This window comes from Lepisma saccharinum, chromosome 1 (genome assembly GCF_977018435.1).
Source record: "Lepisma saccharinum chromosome 1, izLepSacc3.1, whole genome shotgun sequence".
Taxonomy (NCBI): domain Eukaryota; kingdom Metazoa; phylum Arthropoda; class Insecta; order Zygentoma; family Lepismatidae; genus Lepisma; species Lepisma saccharinum.
Genome location: NC_139229.1, coordinates 58140683 through 58166843, shown reverse-complemented (window position 1 = coordinate 58166843; position 26161 = coordinate 58140683).

The window sequence follows — 26161 nt, the reverse complement described above, 5'->3', positions numbered from 1 at the left end:
TGTTTCTGTCACAATCCGATGCAAAGTTGTTTTTTTTATTTCTTTTCAGTGGAGAATTATAATAATGTTTGAGATTCTGCAAATAAAAAACAGGACGAATGCCTGCAATTGAAAAGGTTTTCCCAAGGTATTAAAGCAATGCTATATGCACCGGCAAAATGCTACTATAGACATAACCTCCAGAAATATATCAAATGCAGCCATCCAGGCCAAAGGGATAGAAACGCAGGAATAGGCTACGTTTTTCTGTCTTTCTACTTTCCAATTCATAGAAATTGAAATAGAGGAGGCGGTTTTAACGAACCGGGAAATTAGCTTCTATGCCACGGGATAAGTTAGCTTCCTCCTATCAACACAATAACTGGAAATGTCATTCTGGAGGCGGAAGTTCGAAAGCAAAAGAGCAGTGCTCTAAACCTATATTCGTAAAAAATCCCTTCTTCAATATTATAATTTCCCTCTGAGAGAAAGTTCACTATGTGCAGGATAGACTAATCAGGACTGGACCTACTGTTGAAAGTGAGATCTCACCACTAGGTGTCTCCACCTGGATTGAAAGGCGAGGACGTCATCACTACGCCAACCGAAGGTAAAAAATTCTCCTTTCTTCACCAAAATACCCTTAAACGATGCTAAATTTCCCTTCACTTCTTAAGAGTTCCTTCGCTTTCCTTTAGGATCTCTGTATATACTTTTCTTGTATATGCTCCCTTGCGTCTTTAGCCCGATCGCGGACATGATGATTTAAAAAAACTGATGAAGGAAAGTGAACATCCATGTCCAGTACAAGACTTGAAACGGGAATATTCAGTGGTGTCAATATGTGTGTGACGGGGGTAGGTAATGCCCCACCAAATTTTCATCCTCTGCACCCCCCCCCCCCCCTGTTCGCATCCTCACAATTAGGACCTACACTACAGAGCATTCCCTGACATTCGCTACGAGACTCGGAGGCAAGTGGCCCGGCATCAGAACTTGTCTTTTCCGGTGAACGGGTCCGCGACAGTCGCTTATATTAAAGCTCGTAAAAACGTTTAGAGTAACAGGGTCAGTTCTGAATAAAAGTGGAAAGAAAAATTGGGAAATAAAGTATACAAAGACTATCCGCACACCATCCGTGAGTTAAAAGAGAGTATTATACGAAAAATCGGGAGAATTACAGTAGACGAACTTGCACGTGTAAATGCCAATTTCCTTCGGAGATGCGAGGAATGTGTTGCAGCAGAGGGACATCATTTTCAACACCTTCTGTACTCAAGGTTAGCACACAATATGAAAACTGTAATTTTAATAGCCGACTCTAGCGACTGTCGCTGACCCGTTCACCGGGAAAGACAAGCGCTGATGCCGGGCAGCTTGCCGCCGAGTCTCGTAGCGAATGTCAGGGAATGCTCTGTAGTTACACTGATGAAATGTGTTGCATTGTGGGTATCTCTTCATCAGTTTTAAGTATTCTTCATTGATCATCATCGAAGCGATTAGGCTAAGCCAAGAAACAACGCCAAATAAGAAAAATAACTAATTCTAATACATTTTCTGCAATTTAATTGCAAAATTTTCTGAACAATAGTTTTTTATGTGTCGTACCCTCTATTAAATTTCACAATTATATTTACGTAGGGCAATTTTGTAATAATATTTGTAATAGTATCGACTTTAAAGAGGTGCGGTCTTTCTTGGAAAATGTAGGGATACCACAATGTTCTGAACGTTCTCCTTTCTTAGGAGAATATTGAAAATAAACAACAATGTAAAGAGACGCAATAACAACCTCAGCCAATAGGGCTTCGCGATATTTTTCCATCCAGTTTATGATTTTTGACGATATATAGATTTTTCCGTTAAAAATTCCCCTCCTCTCACAATCGCTTCAGTAATTTCCCCTTTTCCCTTCCTAAATTGCTACAAAATATCCCACCGTGAATGGAATTTCTCTCAAATTACCGTCACTCAGTAGTATATTGGGGTAGTATATAGGTTCATGCAGGGTTTGGAGGTGTTTACAAGCCTTTTTATTTTTATTGACGAAATTTTCCCTCAATGTACTCAAACGTTTCTCTAATCGCAACAGAATTTTCCTTTTCTCCTCTAAATTGCTACAAAAGATCCCACGCTGAGTGGGAATTTCCCTCAAATTACCGTCACTCAGTTGTATATTGGCGGAGTAGACGAGGTCATTTTCAAGGGCGTTGTTGTTATTATCTGAGAACAGTATAGAAACCCGGGTGAGTACATCCGGCGTGGGCTGGACGCTGGCAAAAGGGACGCCCCTCAGCAATGCAACTTAGTAATTGGACATTGATTCAGCACTCCTAACGCAGTTGCGAAGTAACGGCTAATGAAGTACTGTAGCCCTCCCCTCTACCCAGATTACCCCGCTTTTACGATCAAATTCTTAATTTCCTGCCACGCCGTCTGGTCTCCGGGTTTGCCACGTAAACAAAGATATGAACGCGTTTTTATTACGGTTTATGTGGAGTTATGTCGGAGTGCAATTAGCACCTTCTCACCCTCTACTTCCTACCACTTGATTATATGGCGTAAGTTGTTAACATATTTTTTTGGTAATGAGAACATTAAAACTCCTTAATTAAAACTTTTGGCTATGTGTACTTAGGTTCTTTTATATTTATTTGCACACACACTAGCTGACCACCGTAGAGGAGTGGTTACCATATCCCGCTACGACGCCACGAGTCCCGGGTTGGACAAGGGTGTTCTTTGCGAGTGTCGCTTCATCAATTTCATCAAATCTCACTAATCCTCTTCTTCGCGGTTAGCCAAAATCTGCAGAAAAGTGAAGTAAAATAAACCAAATCCATCAATGAACACAGACTATCGGGTTCTAAGTTGGATTTCCACCGATAGAATCACATTGCACAGTTGCTCAGATCCCATTTTAAACTGTAGGCCCACTCCCGGTCAGCATATATGAGTAACGGACATTGCCAAACATTTTCGCGCACACTGCTACCACACAATGTTGTCGTTATAGTAACAGGAAATTATTTAATATTCTATATTTCATTGAGTCCTGGTAGCCACTGCATTGCATTATATTTGGAACAACATATGATGATTTGTGTTTTGAGTTTGAGTTTTAATTTTATAAATCTAATAGAGACTGGACCTATAGTTCAAGCAGCGTCTGAAGTGAAAAATGCAAGCTGGGAGGATGTTTTTCAAAATATTTGCTATCGGGAGGTATACAATCCCAGGCCCGTAACCAGGACTTTTTTTATGGAGGGTCCAGATCCGAAAATGTATGTATGCATATGTATATATATATATATATATATATATATATATATATATATATATATATATATATATATATATATAAAGAGAGAGAGAGATTACAAAATAGCTCAAATAGGGTTACCCGGGGTAATTATTGGACACAGAAAATCGGGATGAATATTGGTCACGGACCAAAAACCATGTTGTATCATAATTTGTTACATCTAACCAAGTAACATTTGTTAATTGTACGTATGTGCAGCAATGCTATGATTAATTATTTGGATCAGATTAGTACATTTTCTCAAAAAATATATTAATAACCCAAAGCTCTTGACAAAGAAATGGTTTTAACATTTTTGAAATAAAACAAAATTGTGTATGTTTGTTTTCGTTTCCTTGATCTTGAATTTTGTAATGCCCAGTCTTGGATATGTGTATGAAGGTGGTTTGTGCTGAAAAACATCATTTAGGATGAACAGTAACAGTATGACATGCATGTTTAGTTATGGGGTAATTATTGGACACAGCGGGGTAATTGGTGGACATGGTATGGGGTAATTATTGGACAGCTTGTTTATTGGACTACAGCCCTACATACGCCTATTTCTTCAGATTCTGAGAGTGAAGACATGGATGAAATTGAATTATAGGACTCGACAGATATTTATTTTGGTTAGTCTGATGATGAAACCAGTGTAGGCTTACTAGCTGAAACTTCACATTCAGAGTGTGCGTGAACATATTGAAGAAGATGGTATATATGCTGTGCACTACGATACAAGTTACTATTATGGAAAAGTACAAAATATGTTTTATGAAGAGGAAGAAGAAACCTCAGACAAATTACGTAGCGTTGAAATGAAATTTCTGAAATGGTTTGGAGACAACAGGTACTGTTGGCCAGCGCAACAACAGATTGAAATTGTGAAAACACTGTATATGTTTTATGGTGCAAGCTGGGAGGATGTACACCGTATCAGTTTATTCATTTCAAATAACTTGTAATGATGAAGTAAGGTCAATGTTTCAAAGTATCTCTAGACTCAGGAACGAAATATTCCCTACTCCGCAGTCTGATCGTGTAATTATTGAAGATGATGTGGGTGCAATGTTTGTAGGCCTACTTGAACAAAGAAGCTGTCTAAAAAGTTTAAAGTTTTGAAAAGTTATGTATTTAGTTTTTAGTTATAACTGTATTTAGTTCCAATCTGTTCAGTTAGTTAGTTGTAGTTTGGTGACAGCACCTCAATATACTTAAATTTACTTGTTATAGTTTGTGTGATTAAAAAACACAATTTGTGCAATGTTTGTACTTGAACAAAGCAGAAATTATTAAATGGTTGCCCGAAAAATTAAAAGTTTTGCTAATGTTTACTAGATTTCACTGTTATACATTTTTTACAGCAGTCATGTGGTGTTCAAAAATTACCCCACACACAGCACCTATAGTACACACCATTTTCCAGCATTTACCCCCTGTAGCTCATCTGTGTACTGTGCAGAACAGTTTGAAAAATACTGTACAATATTTACCCCGCTGTGTCCAACAATTACCCCAAAGGCGGGGTAATTGTTGGACACAGATTTATTTTTCTTTCTACTCCTGAAAGAAATTAGAAAATTTTAACAATGGTACCCGGCAGATATATTAAATAGTCATTACCAAAAATATTACTGGCTAGAAAAGTACATAAATGTGGGAGCTATGGTAAAAGTTTGATTTTTGTCCAATTTACCCTGGGTTACCCTAGTTCTGTTCCGCAAACTTACAATGTTTTTCAAATTTCCTTTAATTTCCTTATACAAGCGCCATTGAAAAGTCATGGTAATTGTATGTTTAGAAAATAATATATTTATAAATTAAGTGTTGCTTATTCGCAATTATGATTACAATAAGGAACATGTCTAAATATGAGTTAATAATGAAAACAAGAGATATTTTCGCATCACGACTGCAGTTCGAAGAAAGTAGGGACAGGGAATAAAGTAATGGACTGTTCTGACTAAATCGGTGAATCGGACGTCTGGTAGCTGGTTATAAAACTGACTACTACCCAATATTTCACATTACAGACTTCTGTTACCCTTCCTCTCTCGACACCAAACACATTCCTTTATGCAGCGCGAATCCAGTTAGTGTGCCTACGAACAGTCTAAAGCGTGAGCAAGATGGATAGCGATAGGTGCTGGGTTCAGATGACGTCATCGGCTCGCTTGTGAATTGGTTGCTTCAGAAGTTACGACTCGCTCCCAAACTGCAAATGTAGAACGTCCAGAGATGTTACGAAAGTAATCTCGCTCTACCATCCCCGGCACCACCTCTTACTTCGAGCACCGGCAACAAGTTAACAATATCCCATAATGAATAAAATTGGAACTAACTACATCATCAGTGTCATTTTCATGTTTAAACCCCTTATTGAATATTACAAAGACACAACTTGACCTATCCAACTGCTCTGGCTATGATTGATTGAATTGTTGTTTTAAGTCCACTTTATGCACAGTAAGGCTAATCGGGACTGGACCTACAGTTTAAAGTGGGATCCGAGCCACGGTGCCATGTGCCTGTTCTGGCTATGGGAAGGGGCGATGGGAAAGTGTTTACATTTGCTTAAAAACATTTCGCGAGGCCCTGAGCGAGATTAGAATGCGAGGCCCCAATCCCTTCATTAAATTTGAAATCACAATGTCAATCGATACAAAATCTTCACCCATACATCAGAAACAGTGTTATAAAATTTTAATAATATTAATAAAAATTATCGATTAAAATTAAAGTTAATAATATCAGTCGCCCTAAAAATGTCTTTCTCTACTTTTTCTGGAGTTGAATTCCCTCACGACGTATAAAAAGTGTAGATATGAGGGAATTATATCTATGGATAATAGAGAACCTGGCAACCTTGCCAAATGGCCGGTTGATGTAGATCCGTAATTTTGGCAAATTTATATAGTTTTTTAGTGAGTTATGGCGAGTATTCTAACACATGGAGAACTGTAAGTACTGCAGCACTATGTAGATTAAGAATGACTATCCAAAGTGCAGCATTGATACATACCAGGCACGTATCCAGAGGGGGGGCTTAGGGGGCTCGAGCCCCCCCCGAAAGTTTTAGGTTTACACTAGATAAAAAGAGGTTTTTGATTTCTTGTGGTGTGAAATAAAATAATGTTACAATAATTTAAGGAGAGAAATAATTATCGAGGCAAGACGGAGAATGTTCCGTAACCCTGTTATTGATAATAGCACATATCCAAGATGGGGCACAGGGGGCTAGACCCTCTACCCAGGAAATTTTTCAGTTTACGTTAGATAAAATTAGGTTTTTGGCTTATTAAATAATGTAAGGAGAGAAATAATTATCGAGGCAAGACGGAGCATGTTTTATACCCCTGTTATAGTTAATGGCTCGAGCCCCCCACCCCTCCCTCAGGAATTTTTTCAATTTACACTAGATAAAATTAGATTTTTGGCGTCTTGAATAATGAGAAGATATTAAATTTATAAATCTAAGAGAAATAATTATCGAGACAAAACGGAGAGTGTTCTATAACCCTATTATTGTCAATAGCACGTATCCAAGGGAATCAGGAAGTTCGAGCCCACCTTTAGGAATTTTTTCTGTTTACACTAGATAAAACTAGGATTTTTTCTTCTTGAATAATGTGATGATAATTTTGGAGAAATAATTATCGAGACAAGATGGAGAATGTTCTATAACCCTGTTATTGTTAATAGAACGTATACAAGCTGGGGTTGAGGTGGCTCGAGCCCCCCCCCCCACCAGGATTTTTTTTTAATTTTACACTAGATAAAATGAGGTTTTTGGCTTTTTGAATAATGTGACGATGATTTAAGGAGATAGACCATTATCGAGGCAAGACGGAGAATGTTCTATAACCCTGTTGTTGATAATATTGCACGTACACTTTTCTTGTGCTTTCGGTGTTCTCACAGCGCACTTGAGCACTATGTAGATACTTGTCAGCATTTGGAAGCTGCACAACAAAGGTAGCGCCACACTTAGGGCGATTCGTTGTAATTTCTAATCTCTGGAAGGCAGGAGAGGGTACGTTCTTGAATGAGAGAAGGAGTCAACTACTGGCGATATTAACGAATCGTTTTATCTGCAGAACGTTCTAGAATATAATGAGGATATAAATACGCGGATTCAATTTTTTGGTTGATCTGTACAAAGAATCGGTTAATGAGATTTCAGAGGTAAGTGTGACAATTCATACAGTCGTTGGTGATCATATCAGTCAGCGTCCTCTGATTGCTTTATAAGATATAGTGATTCGAAAATGAAGACATTGACGACAGCAGAATTTCCGGGGCCTCAGTGCAGTGCTAGTTCGGTTCGAGGGCCGAAGAGATCAAAGGTCTCTCTCTAAAGTGAATATTTCAGCAGTACCGGATATTGGAGTGGTTTATTAAAACAGAAATAAACTGCATAGATCAACTGAAAATCAAAGTTTTGAGTGATGATTTAGTTTTGCCAGAACTAAATTTCGTATATGCAGTCCGAGAATTTCATGGTATAAAAAATACTTTTGTTTAAACCTACTGGGTTCGAAACACATTCAAACACTTAACTACCATAAAGAGACAGCCGAAAATTTTATGAATGTCGAGAAGAGAAAGCAAGAAGATGTTGCATATGTAGACATTTTAGGTGGAAATTGCAGGCTCTACCAGGACCCAAATCAGGGCTCTACCAACTGAGCCACCTAGCCATCCTTGACTTCAACCGATTTTTCGTTAAAATGTCTACATAGTACATGTCCTGTGTATATCAAATCGTAAGGTGTTGCCTGTATAGTGAACAAGCACAGAAAATATAGGAGAGAGAAGAAAACAGGAGCATTATCACCGGTTGAGGATAATTTTTTCTGTGGTCAACAAGAGCTACTACTTCGAGGTGACAATGACAGTGGCCTAATAAGGGAGATTTCACACCCTGTCGCCTGAGGATTTCACAAATCGAAATTATGTTTGTGCGGCCTTTTGTGTCGCTACGGTGTGAAACGTTGCTGTTGATTGGCCCATTCCAATCGACATGTATCGCGTGTCCCTTCAGTCTGAAACCTTCCTAAGTCTTGAAAATCCAAGTCACAAGGATGGAAAATTAGGGTCTTGTTAAGGTTAGGTGTGAAGGCAGGCAGACGACAGCACCCTAAAGGATCATATCCAAACCTGCAGGAAGAACGCATCTTACTTCAATCTCCAATACGATGATAAAAACTTCTGGTGAGTTGATTTTAAAAAATGTCCGAGATAAAGAGAGGCGTGCCCAGGATTTTCGGAAGGGAGAGGGGGAATACTGGGTCAAATGGGGTTATTACCTCACCAAACCTCCCTGGGGCACTACACTGGAGATAAATGAGTAAGCATTTCATCATACTGGGAGACGAAACATTAGATGTGTTGGGAACGGAAGGGTTTTCACTGTGCATTAATTGTTTCGTGATCCACCTGTATTCGAGAAGACTTCCTTTGTTTCGTGCCGATATATGACAAGACAGCGGAAGCTGTGTCAGGCATTTTTGAACACTTGTGAGTGCTAAGGCCTGAATCTGAACAATTTGGTGGGTTTCGGCTTTTATAAGAGCTGAAAAATGGGAGGACAAGACACGTTAGTGGTGTTCAAGCTCGAATCAGAGAGAAATATACGAGAGCTGTCTGCGTCCAGTTCGCAGTCCACAATTTGAATCTTGAGTTGTCGAGTGGATTGTCCATCCCGTGCATGTGTAACAGCTTCGTAAAAACACTCAAAGATACCATAGATGTTTTTATGTCTGATGAGATGAAATGGACAAACACACATACTGAGATGGTTCCGGCAACAATATTAATGCATGGAAACAGAGGAGTCGAGTGGTAAAAAATGTTCCGATTTCACGTTCTGATTAAAATGACAGCCTTACAGTGGCAACGATTTAAGATATAGTTGTTCCCCATTTTTTATTTTTTTGCCTCAACATTATGACCTCTTAATGTTAAGCCTTGGCTACCAAGAGAAAGTAAACTTTCCTTGCAACGCCCTCCGCACCCCCCCCCCACCATTTTGGAACCCAATTGCCACCTCTGGTCTTAAACACACAATTGTGAAGTTCTTACTATACCCCTTAAAAAAATGATGTTGAGCCCCCCCCGAAAGGAATTCCTGGATACGTGCCTGATACATACTATATTCAATTAATTTATTTCGTTCCAGTGGCCTATGCCGAATGTAAACAAACAGTAGTGCCAATCACTACAAGGTGTTATTTGGAGCAAGTTGCTACCCGTTTGATATATCACAATGAAATCTTGCGTGCAAGAGGCACGCAAGGCAGGCACGTGTAGTGTTATGGGTGTATTATGTCATTTAAAATGTGCATAGTTAAAAGTTATACCGAATATACGCAATCCACAGGTCAAACGTGGCGTTGTAAATATTGTTTCAAAGCGAGACGAACAACTAAAATCTACCATGTCAGCAGGGGTGCCAACTCTTATTGACCTTTACAAAATTCAAATCCTGGCCTGGGCATGAGTGTACATTCATCATCATCATCATATCATCACTCATCCCCGTCTTCGCAAATTAACCAAAAAGTGGCACAAAAATCGAAATAAAATAAAGCAAATCAAACTGTCCAGTAAATACAATCCAGAAAGTTCAATTCTTCTGTAAATTGCAACAGAGTAATGTTAACCCTTTTGTAATTGCAACGAAATAATTTTAACATTCCAATAATTACAACCGAGTAATTTCAACAGACGGGCAAATGGAACCGAGTCATTTTAACAGACGGGTAAATAAAACCAAGTCATTTTAACAGACCGGTAAATGAAACCGAGTAATTTTAACAGACGAGTAAATGAAACCGAGTAATTTTAACAGACAGGAAAATGAAAGAAGAATAATTTTAACAGACAGGTAAATGAAACAGAGTCATTTTAACAGACGGGTAAATGAAACAGAGTCATTTTAGCAGACGAGTAAATGAAACCTAGTCATTTTAGCAGACGGGTAAATGAAAGAGTCATTTTAGCAGACGAGTAAATGAAACCGAGTCATTTTAACAGACGAGTAAATGAAACCGAGTTATTTTAAGAGATGGGTAAATGAAACCGAGTCATTTTAACAGACGAGTAAATGAAACCGAGTCATTTTAACAGAGAGTAAATGATTTCGAGTAAATTTAAGAGTGGAGCAAATGCAACAAAGTAATTTTAACAGTCGAGTAAATGGAAACTATTAATATCGACATTGATTAACGGCAACCCTTTAGTATTTGAAACCAAGTAATTTTAACAGTCGGGTTATGGCAATCGAGTAATTTTAACCATCAAATAACTTTAAACAATACAGTTATTGTAAGCATTGAGTAAATGCAGAAAAAGAGTTATTTCAACCATCGAGTAATCACTACCACATTACTTTCACCTACAACTGACTTGTCTGATTTACTTCCCTAGTAAATAATTTACTGTGACAAGTACTCTCGTCCAAACAGAAATCTATCTTCTTTCAGAGACCGTTCATAACTTCATAATTTTCAGAAGATCTACAACCTTCCTCTTTTCAAAACTCCTAAAACCACCATTTCGCACTCCTTCCCCCCCGACCTTCTCTACATAAAATGGTGACAAACATGGCGGTCGTGCGAACTCGTGTTACGCTAATGTGGGTCTTCATCATTCTCTAAAGTCGTTAAAGCCGCATTAAGTTCACCGTAACGACCAGACAATTTATCACCTGTGACGTCATTACCACGTCACAAAGAGGGCGGCGTCTTAATGGATAACTCTTGTAGTTTCCGTGTGTTTGCGTCACATTTTAGCGGTGGTCAGGGTCGACCTAGGAAAATTACAGTTCCGTATTCCTCCTTAAATTTGTTTCGTAATAGGGTACCCCTCCCCCTCTTGTTCAAAGTTGTAATATCGAAAAATTCTTCGCCTGTCGTTTGTTATTCTCAATAGCTGCTTATATCTTAGCTACATCTAAAGTAAGATTGTGTGGGGTTAGGTTCTCTTGGAGAAGGAACACGATGCGCACGATATCTCGTGAGGAGTAGTGCAACACTCGTAAAGATTTTAACTTTAATTGATATATGAGCCATTCCATGTGAAAGTGGACAAATAAGGTTAATTTCTTTTTCAAAGCATCAGTTATGGAATTAAGGGGAAAACTATGCAGAATTTGGGTTTATTAATACAAACATTAGTTTCATGGCTTTTAAATAACATATTGTTTCAAACCTATTACTTTTTACAGGAGGACTAAGATTTTATGTGTGGTGTTTCCACTTAATTTAGTTTCATTATGATATAGTATTATACCATAAGAAAACTAAATTCATTCTAATTGTCTCATTTATTTTTCTAAGGTATCCTACTTCATTTCTGAAACAAACCTTAGTTTGAAGAATCTATTTATAATAATTTCCATAACCTTTACATTGCTCTATAACCCTACAAATTAAGTGCATGGTGTCACACCCGTCAGAGAGAGAAGAAAAATAGAGAGACAGAGAAAGAAAGAGAGAGAGCCAGAAAGTGAGTGATAGGGAGAAAAGGAAATAGAGAATGAGAGAGAGAGAGAAATAGAGTGAGACAGAGAAAGAAAGAGACAGAGCCAGAAAGTGAGTGATAGGGAGAAAAGGAAATAGAGAATGAGAGAGAGAGAGAAATAGAGTGAGACAGAGAAAGAAAGAGAGAGCCAGAAATGGAGTGATAGGAAGAGAAGGAAATAGAGAATGAGAAAGAGAGAGAAATAATGTGAGACAGGGAAAGAAACAGATCCGGAAAGTGAGTGATAGGGAGAAGGAAATAGAGAATGAGAGACAGAGGAAAATAGAGAGACAGAGAAAGAAAGAGAGAGAGAGAGAGAGAGAGAGAGAGGAAAATAGAGTGTGACAGAGAAAGAGAGAGAGCCAGAAAGTGAGTGATAGGGAGAAAAGGAAATAGAGAATGAGAGAGAGAGAGAAATAGAGTGAGACAGAGAAAGAAAGAGAGAGCCAGAAATGGAGTGATAGGAAGAGAAGGAAATAGAGAATGAGAAAGAGAGAGAAATAATGTGAGACAGGGAAAGAAACAGATCCGGAAAGTGAGTGATAGGGAGAAGGAAATAGAGAATGAGAGACAGAGGAAAATAGAGAGACAGAGAAAGAAAGAGAGAGAGAGAGAGAGAGAGAGAGAGGAAAATAGAGTGTGACAGAGAAAGAGAGAGAGCCAGAAAGTGAGTGATAGGGAGAGAAGGAAATAGAGAATGAGAGAGAGAGGAAAATAGAGTGAGACAGAGAAGGAAGAAGAGACAGCCAGAATGTCACACCCGTCACAAGCTAAAATGTTTATAAAAAAAGTAGGTCCAAATATTTTTAGAAACTAAAAGCATCTAAATGTCGAGAATAGTTTGCTTTGTGAAAAAAAAATGAAATTGTTTCAGTAAACCCATATATTTCGCAGAGTTTTCTGAAAGACTGAGGAAGGCCCTAAAGTCACGTCTCAGAAGTGAAACGCCCGCCACAATTACAAAAAATGTATTTTCTGTAGCTGAAAATTGAGAGGGGGGGGGAGGTATATTCTGCAACGAAATAACTTTCATCAAGAAAAATTGAAATTACATGAATTGATAAAGTTACATATTTGAAGGTGATAATAAAATAATTTAAAAATGGATGTAAATTTGTGTGAATGTCAAATCCGCCACAAGGTAATTCCCCAAATCTATTTCAGCTGTTATTTGGATATAATCATAAATTTTATACTTGTTTTGTTATTTTTACCTGCAGACACTGGTACAGAGGATGTCGTTTCGAAGGCGGCTGGCTTTGTGACGGTGGCATTATATAGTTGCGTTTTGATATTCAGATACAAAAATAGTAACCGAGGTCATTTTAAGGGGGCTTTGTATTTAACGCTTTGTCTTTCCCGAGTTCTTCACTGATTTCATTCGAACATTTTCATTTTCTCAAAATTTCGGAGGGGGCTGTAGCCCCGTCAACTCCCCCCTCCGTACGCCAGTGCCTGCAGACCTACTAAAATCGCCAGGCATTTTCCCTGCTTAATTCTTGCCTATTCTGTTTACTGGAAAATGTTGCTTTTTAGTCAAAAGCATTTATATGAAAAATTACTGCTTAATTTCGATCACTAATCAGCAAGCCTTTCCGTAATTTATAAACGCTTATATTTATACAGGCCTTTAAAAAACCAATTAATTGCGCAGTTGTACGAAGCTTCTCTTGGAGTAGCAAGTGAATGCCACTGCGAAACCAGAAGTCCACTGACCGGGTCTGCTGCAGGGCACATTGAGATGCTAAGAGCCGCTTAAATTATTGGCATTCGCTACGACACTCGGCGGCAAGTGGCCCGGCGTCAGCGCTTGTCTTTCCTGGTGAACGGGGTCCGGGACAGTTGCACGCTACACTTTGTTTCTTTCGCTCTCCCTGCATTCGCTCTCTTTCCCTTTCTGTTGACGTTGCAGACTGACGCCAGTATAATCCTCCCTCGGAAGTTGTGTTGTGTCGTGTCCGTGTGTTGAAGATTGTGGCTTAATATGGCACCACAAAAGTTTACATTACAACAAAGGATTTATCTTGTCGAGTGTTACTTCGGAAAGAGAAATTGTGAAGAAGTGCGACGACGTTTTGCAAAGAAATTTCGTGGTATTCCCGTTCCACATAAGACCACTATATTAAACCTCGTAGAAAATTTAGAGTAACAGGGTCAGTTATAAATAAAAGTGGAAAGAAAAACCCACGTGTACTTACTGAGGAAAAACTCGATGAGACAGGACAAAGGTTAGAACAGATTCCTCGGAAATCTATCCACAGCCTCACAAGAAAGGGGTGTTTCAAAAACCACAGCATATAGAACCGCTAAAATTCTTAAATTTAAGCCCTACAGAGTGACAATAGTCACTTATTATTTATGGGGAAATCAAAAAAATAAAGTATGCAAAGACAATCCGCACACCATCCGTGAGTTAAAAGAGAGTAGGTATATTGACAGTAGACAAACTTGCACGTGTAAATTCCAATTTCCTTCGGAGATGCCAGGAATGTGTTGCAGCAGAGGAACATCATTTTCCACACCTTCTGTAGTCAAGGTTAGTACACAATATGAAAACTGTAATTTTAATAGCCAACTCTAGCGAGTGTCGTTGACCCTTTCACCGGGAAAGACAAGCGCTGACGCCGGGCCGCTTGCCGCCGAGTCTCGTAGCGAATGTCAGGGAATGCTCTGCTATCGGATTAAAAATTATAGATACTCGAGTTTGGACTCCAATTAGACCTACATAAAAACGAGTTAAACCAAAATTTGGTTTATTTAATTCTGCGTTAATCTATGTTAGACAATTTTTTTTTCGAGTATACCTTCTATTTTTGATCGTAGTGAGAACAAAAAAAGGACCGTTCCTTTTTAGTTCGCAAACGATCGCCATCTCCGAAATTCTGTAAATCAAAAACGGGATGTCCGATCATTATGACATTTTAGTAGCGTGCAGACAGAAAGATTTTAAAGACAATTATTTATTTTCAAGTTTTCAAAATTTCTCAAAAAACCGTTATTTTTAATTTTGCCAAACGACTTTCTCTTGGTATTGGGTAGTCCTAGAAATACAATATTGGCCTTGTTTTGAAGCTCTTTGCTTCTGTTTTTAAAATCTTTATCATTGTCAATTCACATTGCGAAACCGATTATATACAGACTTTTATTCAGCGGAGTAAATCTGTTTGCGGAACGTGACAGCACGGCACATAGCTATGTCCGTTCAAGTGCAGAAACTGCAAAAGGGGGAGCTACGAGTCAATCCTTGCGGTGTTGCCACGTTCACGTACATCTTTACTCCGTTCAATAAAAATTTGTATAAAATCGGTTTCGCAATGTGAATTGACAATGATAATGCATTTTAAGAACAGATGCAAAGAGCTTCAAAACAAGACCAATATTGCTAACGCGGAATTGAATAAGCTAAATTTGGGTTTAACTCGCTTTTATGTAGGTCTACTGGTGAAGTCTTAATTGAAGTCCAAACTCGAGTATCTATAATTTTTAATCCAATAGTAGTTGGTAAGAGCTCTAAACTTAGTCGCAGAAACGCGAAATAAAATAATAATAATAATAATAATAATAAATCATTCAGTCTAAACCTGGCACTAATTACCTAACAATTCCGCTTAGTTCTAATAACGCATATGTGCATGGACGTCCGCAGGATTTGTTCCAGGGGGCAAGGAAGGTAATATTTTCCAGAGGGGGCAAACAAGGTACATTTTCCGCAATATTAGCGTTGTTTGCTTAATAACTTTGGTTAAATTTGCATTTATCATGTTCGTGCAATAATTAACACATAATATTGTGGATGAAATGAAATTATGTGTGTGAAATATATAAATTTTGGTTGACTTTCATTTTCCAGGGGGGCACCCCCCCTCTTTCCGGACGCCCATGTATATGTGGTTAGGTTAGGAGAGCCAGGTTTTAGTGACTTCGCAGATGGATGTGTCCGCACTGACCATCACATCGCCAAAACATCCGTTAGTTGTACTCGGCACGACACGACGTACTAAGAGAGATTTTAGACCGAAGCTACACGCGAAAAGGGACAAGCAACACGTAACAGAAATAGGCAAGCAGAGTGGAAGTAGGACGAAGAAAAGTACAGTCTGAGAAAAAAATACCTGGGCCACGGGACGTAGAATTTCGTAACGTCTTAAAGCCTGTTGTTTATGCAACCCAAATAACAAAATATTCGCTTAAGTTTGCCTGGTGATTCTGACTTCTCGGGAAGGATTGAGCTTTGATAGCATGAGTCACATGACTCGTGCCCCAGCCACAACAAACAGCTGGGTGCTACGATGCCTCCAGAAGAAAATTTCAGAAACTGGTTTCTTGACAAGAGCTACTCGTAAGGAAATACTATTCTATCAAGTGATATTAGAGTCATTGTCAAGAAGGTTCGCTGAAATGATGGTTCTCATCACAGACCACATGCCACACGTTAATTGTTTAAGTCTAGTTCATGCACTGGACCTACAGATTAAAATGGGATTCGAACCAAAGCCTCTCTACTTGGTATTGAATTCGGAAGCCTTTCATTACATGGCGAAGACGTTACTACTACGACATCAGAGAGGCAATGGAACCCCTTGAGAAAGAGATAAGCGAAAATTGCTACCTGACAAACCATATTTGCCCGTAAATTTTAAATATAAGACAATATTTTGTACTGACAGTTTCGAACCGTGGGAGAGGCATATATTTTTTTGTACCATCGTCCATTTCACGAGTTTATAATTCTTCCTCACCGACACGAGTAACGCGAGTGGTAGAAGAAAAGCGAAGTAAAATAACTGAAACAGAAATAAAAGGAAAAAGCGAAATAAATTTTATTCATAATATTCTGCAGTCACTTGAGTTGTATTCACGGGATGCTATCTTTAAAGAAAGCCGTGGTCTCTTCCTTGTCTTTTTCGCTTTCTTTGTGCTCTTGCTTCCCCCGTCACGATTGGTCTAAAACTAATTAATGCGACGTTAATTAAACAATCCAAACAACGAAACAATGCACAATCAACTGCACAAGACAACATTCCAAATGTTTTCGAATCGGAAAACAATTGAGATGCTGTAAAATGACTTAAGATGCAGTAATAAAGTGGGAATTCGGTACCGTATAGAATTAAATCGGTAGAGATGTTCGATTTGATTGGATGTTTGTTATTTAGATTTGCTATTCTTTCACTTTTGGCAAATAGCGACGATGAAGATGAGTGATGCTATGATGAAATTGATGAAGGGACACTTACCAAGGACACCCACGCCCAAGTCGAGATTCTAACCAGGGACCCATGGCATCGTAGCGCGCTGTGCTAACCACTCCTCCATGGAGTGGACATTATAGCATATTTTGTGTGCTCAATTGGGATCAATCAATGGAATGAATAGGCATATTATATGATTAATAAATTCATATCATAATACCACGTCATATTATTCGGCACGAAGTAACATCGGATACATTCAATCTTGCATTTTTGCCTTTCAACTAATTCTTTGAATTCAGGTTAATCACAACAATAAGATAAATTATGAAGAAAATGATAGTGAATGTGGGATATTATTACGAATTACCTGACAGAAACAACATTAAGCAGGCTCGGTGGTCAAGCTCATTAAGTGATTGACATTCGATATCGTCGCCAAAGTTCCCGGTTTTGAGTACCGTCCTTGTCGGGGGTGTTTGACTATTTCGTCATCAATTTCGTGTAATGGTCACTCGTCCTTATCGTCGCGATCATCGAACAGGGAATAAAAATTATAAAAATAAATACGATGGAAGAGTACTTATTTCATCTCTCACGAAATCTCCTACAAAACCGGAATATATAAAATACATGTATATTCATTCACATACATTTTCGATTTCTATATTTAACTAGTCGAGACCGAGAACGGGAGAGCAATTTTCAATTCGACAAACCGAGAGACGGAGAAACTGTCAAGTCTCGTTTCTTCTTGGCACCTCCGTAATCGAGTTGTTCTGTTTGTCATTGGCTTTGTATTGGCAATTATTGTCATTATTCTTCCCCTGCAGGTAAACCATAACGATGAATTATGATGAAATGAAGCAGATAAAAGGGCAAGAACAAGAAAGTCATGCCTGTTCGGGACTCCAACCCAGAACCTTATGTAACGAGATTTGAAATTCTGGAGAAGGCGTCCGTGTTTCGCTTGGTTTTCTCTTTCCTCTACTTCTCTTATATTATCATACATGTATAATAAAAATGGATCTCATACGATATGTTGCGATTCATAATTGTGCTGGTTAGATGCTACAGATGTGAACTCCAACCTGCAATATATTATTCCCTTTTGTTTCGTATCTGGTTGAACATGAAATTTTCTTACACTGTGACAATTTCTTTCTTAGTTTTGGTTTGGTGCACAGATATGCTAATCTGGACTCGACCTTCAGTTTAAAGTGGGATACTAACCACTATGTGCATCCATCGTGTATCAAACCCGGGATCCACTGATTACAAGGCGACGACGTTATCACTACTCCATCGAGGAGGCCCCATGACAAAATGTTATTCACTCGATCTCTACAATAATTTATTTCAGCATTTACATTTTCGTTTTCTTCTTCTTTTTACCTTTTGTTAACTACTCTTATACAACTCTTTTTGCGTCTTCGAATTTCTTCTTGTTAAAAAAAAAAATAATAATACATGCAGGCTCTATAAAAATCCCCCGTTCAAATAGATAAAACGTTCACTCTCGAGAACTAATTTACATGTTTATCACTAACGTAACCATTAGGAAACTATTGAAATGTTAACTGATATAACTGCAGATGAAACAATACTTACAGCCACTAACGAAATATCTATTCTTGTGTAGCCTTACAGACAACAAGTATCTGGTGAGTCATTCGCTCTTGCTGACTACGGGCGAAGGTCACTGAACTAAAGGGTGGTGGCAAGCAAGCAGGCTTGTGCTCTACCAAAGACGAGGTCACGTGTTCCAGTTATCAATGGCGTACGAAATAAGGAGGAACACAGCTATCTGACGTATGTTTTGGTCCCGTCATTGCACGTAGACAGTGGCGTATGCTGGTTCTAACGAGTGGGTAATCTCCGACCTTTTGATCCTCAAACTCCAAAAGTTTCCGTGCAATTTATGTCACGCTCCATATTGGATTTAGGAATGTTGTGTCGGAATGTTTGTCTTATTGCTACGATCACAATCAATTAATTCTCGTTATTGCAGTTTACTATACGCGTAGAATTTCAAATAATAAAACAAGACAGTATTATAAAGCTATAAAAAAACAGCCTGTGAAATATAAAAATGAAAGACGTGCACTAGTGAAATAAAAACCCGCAATATTAATTTAAGTGCAAAATTCAACTTACTCCAGGACCCGATTACTTGTGCTGTACTACATCCAAAGCACGCTGTTTGTCCAGTTGCACGTCAATACGTGTCTGGGCGAAAGATTGCAGCTTAACAAAGGAAGTTATGTGACTTTTGGATTTTTCATGTTTGGCACAAGTGTTGCAAAGATTACAGTCACGCGTCCATACATTCTTTTCAGCCCCGAAAAGTAAGCACGGCGAACAAAAATGCAAAGCTTATTAACACTTATACTTCCTGTCAACCATGGTGTTTTGTCATAATTTGCTTGCGAAAATGCCTCACATATTCCCGATTTTGTCTTTGTGTGTAGAAATAAGTTCAAGCGATGACACTGGCCTACCTGTATTAACAATTTGCAACTTCTCCTGAAAAGATCTTGTTCCAAAAGGTTTCACCAGCAAATCTTGTATCACATCCATTACCCTTTAACACAGCACTATCACGACAAACACTAACACCTAAATAAATAATAAACACGAAGCACAGCACGAAGCCAACGACTACACGCATTCAGTTTCACGCGCCAAACTTCTGTTGTTGTGTTCCTGGCTCAGAATGAAATTCCCTATGAATAATAAAAAAAATCCCTTTCCGAGCTCGAATTGACAGGTTTTTAAAAGTTCGAATCATTGCAGGTCAGAGTCAGAATTTTATTTCGGGATGGGGATCATCCCTTATTATCAGCCGCCACATAAATTTGAAACAGTGGGGTTAGAAGTCCTGAAGATGAATCTCAGATTATTACAACGTATTAAGCAAAGTGTTTAATCCTGCTAATGAAGTAAAATGAATTACCACTATACACTTTTTAAATTAGATATTTGTAGGATTTCGGGGAGGGGGGTTTCCCTTTAAAAAAATATTCAGTTCCGTGAGATAAGTATTCTCGCTGCTTTTGAAGATTAGAGAGGAGAAACAATCACTATTTTTGTAAATACAAGGATGGGGGGAGTCAGCAAATAGGTGCTTTAATTGCTTAAGCCTTGAATTTTAATTCAGTTTGCTTCATCTTCAATATTTAAGCTTTTCCCTTTTGATAAATTTATGTTCAAGTAACAGAAATCAGCAAGACAAAAGCAAATGTAAAGTGAAAATTAGCGTAGAATTGGTTTGCCCATGTTATTCAGTTTTCCTGTTCTTCGCACTCTACCGGGTATGTTTTCCCTAGTTGAGCGGAGGGAACGGTAAGGCTCTCAAGGTTGAGAGTGCGACCGGTGGACTCTCACAAGAAGGAGCTTACCCTGGGCACGGAATCACCGCGCCTGAAAAGCAGTGTTTCCTCCCCCTCTTTCCTTTCTCCTCCCTCCTCGCCAAGGGTTGTAAGGAAAGCGGGAGGAATGACGTCAGGGTGAGATTGTGTTCGCAACGAATGAATCAAATTTGAGTGATATGATATGCAACCATTGGAAGACTATTGAAAGAAAAGCTACGGGAACCTGCCAGTTTTTCTACTGCAGACAGGAAACCATAAACATGCAAGAGAAGCTTATATTCTATGAAACCTGACGCTATGTGCTCGAATACTGGCTATATATAATCCATAGAGGCATAGCAACGTTAAACAACCTCTTATATGATACATATAGGTTTAAAAAGGTCGCAATACAAAGATTGTGTGCGCCTCACTGATCGCGTAGTGGTAAGGCCTTGTAATCAAGGGGTCTCGGGTACGATACCAGGTAATCGCACATAGTGGTTCGGATCCCACTTTAAACTGTATGCAGTTCAGATTAGTCTATCTGTGCCGGTGACTCAGTCGGTAACGCGTCTGACTACCATGCTATAGGCCCCGGGTTCGATCCCCGGCCGGTTCAAGCCCGGGAACTTTTCTAACGTTGGAAGCGGCCCCGGCGCCCACCCAGCGTCGAATGACGTGGATACCTGGGGGAAACCCTGGGGGTAAAGGCGGTCAGGGGCGTGATGCTGATCACATCACCCCCCCACTCACGAACGAATCAAGAAAGTATGGGGCGGCGTGATGCTGATCACATCACCCCCACTCACGAACGAATCAAGAAAGTGTGGGGCGTTACCCCCACACCCCCTATACGCCTTCATGGCGTAGCGCTAAGCACAGGTGAGAACTTTACCTTTTTTTTGCATAAAGTGGACTTACAACAAAATTTAAAATTGCGATAAAGATTATGATAAGGTATTAAAGAATTGGGTCTAACACATTTTTTTATTGTTTACCAATGACCTTGTTAACGGTGGAAGCGGTCCCGGCGTCTACCCAGCGTCGAATAACATGGGTACCTGGGGGAAACCCTGGGGGGTAAAGGCGGTCAGGGGCGTGATGCTGATCACATCACCCCCACTCACGAACGAATCAAGAAAGTGTGGGGCGTTACCCCCACACCCCCTATACGCCTTCATGGCGTTGTGCTATGCACAGGGGAACACTTTACCTTTTTACCTTGTTAACTAATATTCTTAATTTCAGTTTCAAGATGAAATCGGCTACGAAATAAAAGGAGTGGGTTCATATTTCTGTTACGAAATTCCACTTTTGTAGTAGACCTGTGCCACACTAAGATGTGACATAATATACAAATGTGAGACACTTTCAAAGTATTAAATTGCTATCTACGTATTTGGGAACAATCTTTCAATATAATACTTTTTTTGGACGCGTCAAATCATAGTATTTAATTCCTGTTTTAGCAGCTTTAAGAAACCTGATTTTTTTGGGGGGGGGTTACAAATGCCCTTTCTGCTCCCGTCAAGTTACGCCTATGAAAAAACAGGAATTCAAAGTAAAAGACTGTCCCGACTAAATCGGGAGACACGTCTGATAGATTTACAATTGGGAAAATCATAATTAAGCTTGTAGTTGAAAACAACCTATTTTCATATATTGCATGCAGCTCTACTTTTTCTGCAATGTGGATCAAGAACTGGGGACGTGGAGAAGCACAACACTCCACGTAACCAATAGTCACGTGACCCTCTTTACTTTCCTGTCATGTTGACCTTCGCGTGGAACACATTTCTCGGTGTTAAGACAGGCAAAATCACCCGATCATCGAAGGGTGCAATATGTGTTGCCTACCCTCCTGCATTACTTGCTCCTATTAAAGCCTTATGGGGAAGAACTTTTTTCCATGACTGTACCTCTTGGTCATGTGTAGCCAGGGAGCTGCAACAGTCTCGATTAGCCTTTCTGTGCATTAGGTATACTTAAAATCTTAAACCATTCCTTAGAGTCCTTTCAATGCTTTCAAAATTCGTTCTCACTGGCGTACGTAGAGGAAGGGGGGGGCGGTTGAATGGGCTACAGCCAACTCCGAAATTTTGAGAAATTGAACATTTTCAAACAAAAGCCCTGAAGAACTCTGTAAACAACAGTGGTAAGTGCAAACGCGCCTTAAAATGACACCCGATTGCCATTATTGAGAGTGGAAAGTTTCTAATATACAAAATATATCTTATTGTATGTGCCCCCTCCCCGTAGAAAGCAGCTATGCACTATTCACCTTTACAATTAGCCTACAGCACCTCCCGAGAAAAGAATCCTACGTACGCCAGTGGTCGTTCTGCCCACACGACATGCGTCTAGAGTTAACTTTTGAACTTCTTTGCACTTAATTGTATTTGACATTTACGGATTGTCAGGTAACGTTTGAAAAATCTACACATGTGTGTAATAATTGATTGGTTTGGTGTTTTAAGTCCACTTTATGCACAGTAAGGCTAATCGGGACTGGACCTACAGTTTAAAGTGGGATCCGAACCACTATGTGCCTCCACCGGGAATCGAAGGCGACGATGCTAACATTGCGCTATCGGGGAGGCACACATGTGCGTAATAAGTCTCTTATTTTCTTTATTGAGGTTATTTACCTCGTTGGTGTGGCGTACGAGGGATATTTTCATTCTCACGAGCACTCTTAGTGTCACTCATGGTAATAACTAGACTTCGGATTTTTAGGTTATAAAAAGTGTGCTTTTAGTTTCCTAAAATAGGCTCTAAATATCCCAATATAGGTTCTAAAAATCCTAAAATAATTTCTAAGAATTTTAAATTAGACGCGAAAAATCCTGAAGTAGGTTCCAAAAGAAACTTAACTGCTTCAAAATTCCTGAAAAATATTGATTTGGTACATCTTCAAAAAGAAAATTTAAAAAGAACCGTAAGAAATTTTAATAGCTATATGTAACAACCAAATATTAATTTTCTAACCAGATTTTCATTTGAATACATTATTGTCAAAATTATCCACAAATTATTTTAATCCTATATTTGTGTTGTTAGCAAAAGTTACTCGTTAATCTGAAGAATGAATTAAGTATCTATGATTTGCTGCACAATTCCGGGAATTTTCCGTGAATTATTGGCTCTGGGAATTCTGCGTGAATTTTTCTGCATAGACATGAAAAATTGCAACTATTATTAATCCAAATCTAATTGAATTTATACATATTTATAAATGCCCTGACGCTTTTCACAGTTTAGCATTTATTTTTATCGAAGAAGGAAAGGAAAAGAAAGCTGCGTGGAAAAGAAAGGGAGGAAAATCGACAGAAAATATGTTTCAAACACATTAGCTATATGACCTATAGAATGTCCTAAAACATGGGGGAAAATGACGTAAAAAATGGAAAAATGACCATTAAATTTGTTAGTTTCAGGTTAAAATTAACTAAAACCTGAAAATTGGCAAAAAATGCAAGAAAATGCATTTTAAAATTACCTTTTTTGGGTTCTAGACCAAGTGTAATATTGTGTATATTTAATGGCCATCGTATCCGAGATGTCAGAAAGAAGATGGCATTTCATCAACTTCCGCTCCCTAGACATTAGTCATTGATACTTTTTGGTATCAAACCAAGAAAATACCTCTGTGTGATATAAAAATCCTGTAAAACCTTAAATTACATATAAAAATCTAAAAAAGGAACCTAAAGTAGGTTGTAACAAGCACTATAAAACTTCATCAGTTGATTCTTTTTTAAATGAAATTACTGACATCAGTAAACTGCAGCAGTTTGTGTCGAGATGAAGCTAGAAATGTGTCAACGCTGCCGAACAAGGGGAGCAGGGCGACGGTTGACCTTGAAGCTCGCAATTTCGTGTCTGTGCAAAACAAGCTTGAAAGAAGAGTTGCAAAAGGGGAAACGAAGGAATAAGCAACTTTCCCTTAATCTAAGTGATACCCCTTTCCACTTGACGTTTGCTGGGGGAGACTTTGACAACGAAATAGCTTGTAACATAACATTTACGGCAATCGTAATTATGAAGTGATCTGACGAGAGAACACACGATGAAATATCTATCTTAACTAGAATTTCTCATGCGGCTGTAACTTAAATATCATTATCAAATTCTCAAATTTCGTAACGTTAGCTAGTCAAGCAGAATATTGTGTAAAAAGTCACAGAAGTTTATCAATTGGCTCACCCTAACCTGGGAATTCTGACTCTTAACTGAAGTTACTTACCTTTTCTGCGTCTTGGCAAATCGTGAACATCATGGTTGAATGCACCTGTTCTTTCGTTTCCGTTGGGAAAACCTCACAAACACACACATTTCCCGACACAATTAGTGGTTCGTGAGCACGCATCCTATCTTTATAAGATGTCACTGATGATGTTTCGCACTTAGGAAATCACAACTCAAGCACACCTTCAAATTACGCGGACATAAGAAGCCGCTTTTCACTTCCTTGCGCTGAGCACACAGCACGAATCCTGCCTGTTGTACTACAACTTGTTGCCGTACTGTGGCTCTAGTGGTAATCATGTCGAACGAAATTCGTCGCGTTCGGTAAAAAAAAAAAGCTTTACATACTTGTTAACATTCACGTTCATTGTATCAAGTCGCTACGTGTCACGTGATAGTCGAGACTTAACCTGTAGACGGCCGAGCAGGTTTACGAAAGTAACCCCGTTCTGGCCTAGGCTTCTCGGCGGGAATTTTAAATTCGAACACTCTATGGAGGAAAAATGTTATAACTCGGACACTATTGGAGAAATCTACTTCGGATAACTCTTGTTTTGCAGCTAAAACATCAACACATGCAACCGTGTACAATTTAGAACGCCGGACCGAGAAAGGGGGGCTTGGGGGGCATTTCCATGAAAAAAAACAAAAATCTGGAATTTGCCCCCTCTTCTCCCGTTATTTTGGGAAGAGGGTACAAATTTTAGAATTTCTTTCAAATAATGGACGTTTTTAAAGAGAATGAAACATGTTTCATGTTCCTGGATGCCATACAAGTTTAATAATAAGTCAAAATGTGAAACTGTTTTTTACGAAAAATAGGTAATTTGCATATTGCTCAGAAAATTGTTATTACTCGTGCACTATGGGAGCAATTTACTTCGGATAAGTCTTCTTTTGCAGCTAGAACATCAGAGCATGCAACCGTGTACAATTCATAACGCCGAACCAGGGGGTTGGGGGCGCGACCCACAAATTTCAACGTAAAAAATCATAAAAATCTGGAGTTTGCCCCCTCTTCTCCCGCTATTTTGGAGATGAAACGCAAACCTTAGTATTATTTTCAAAGAATGGACGTTTCCAAAGAGAATTGAACATGTTTCATGTTCCTGGGTGATATACAAGTTGAATAATGAGCCGAAATGTGAAAGTCTGTTCGGAAATGTGGCGTGGATATGTTGCGGAGAGGGGGATGGGAAGGGGAGAGGGGGTCATCAATGTGAATTCCCCAGGCTTGCTCCAGACCTGTGTCAGAGTTTCCACCCAAACATAAGAGTATGAAGGTCCAAAAAGCCGATCCATTTAGGGCACACGTTCAAATTACGCAGACATAACAAGCCGCTTTTCACTTCCTTGCGCTAAGCACACAGCACGAATACTGCCGGTTGTAGTACAACTTGTTGCCGTACTGTGGCGCTAGTGGTAATCATGTCTTGAACGGAATTCGTCGCGTTCGGCAAAAAAAAGCTTTTTTGCTTTTTGTAAACACCGAGTGCTTTACTCCTTGCGCTGTCCGAGGTTTGCTCCTTGTTTACAAAACAAAACATTTCCGAGAG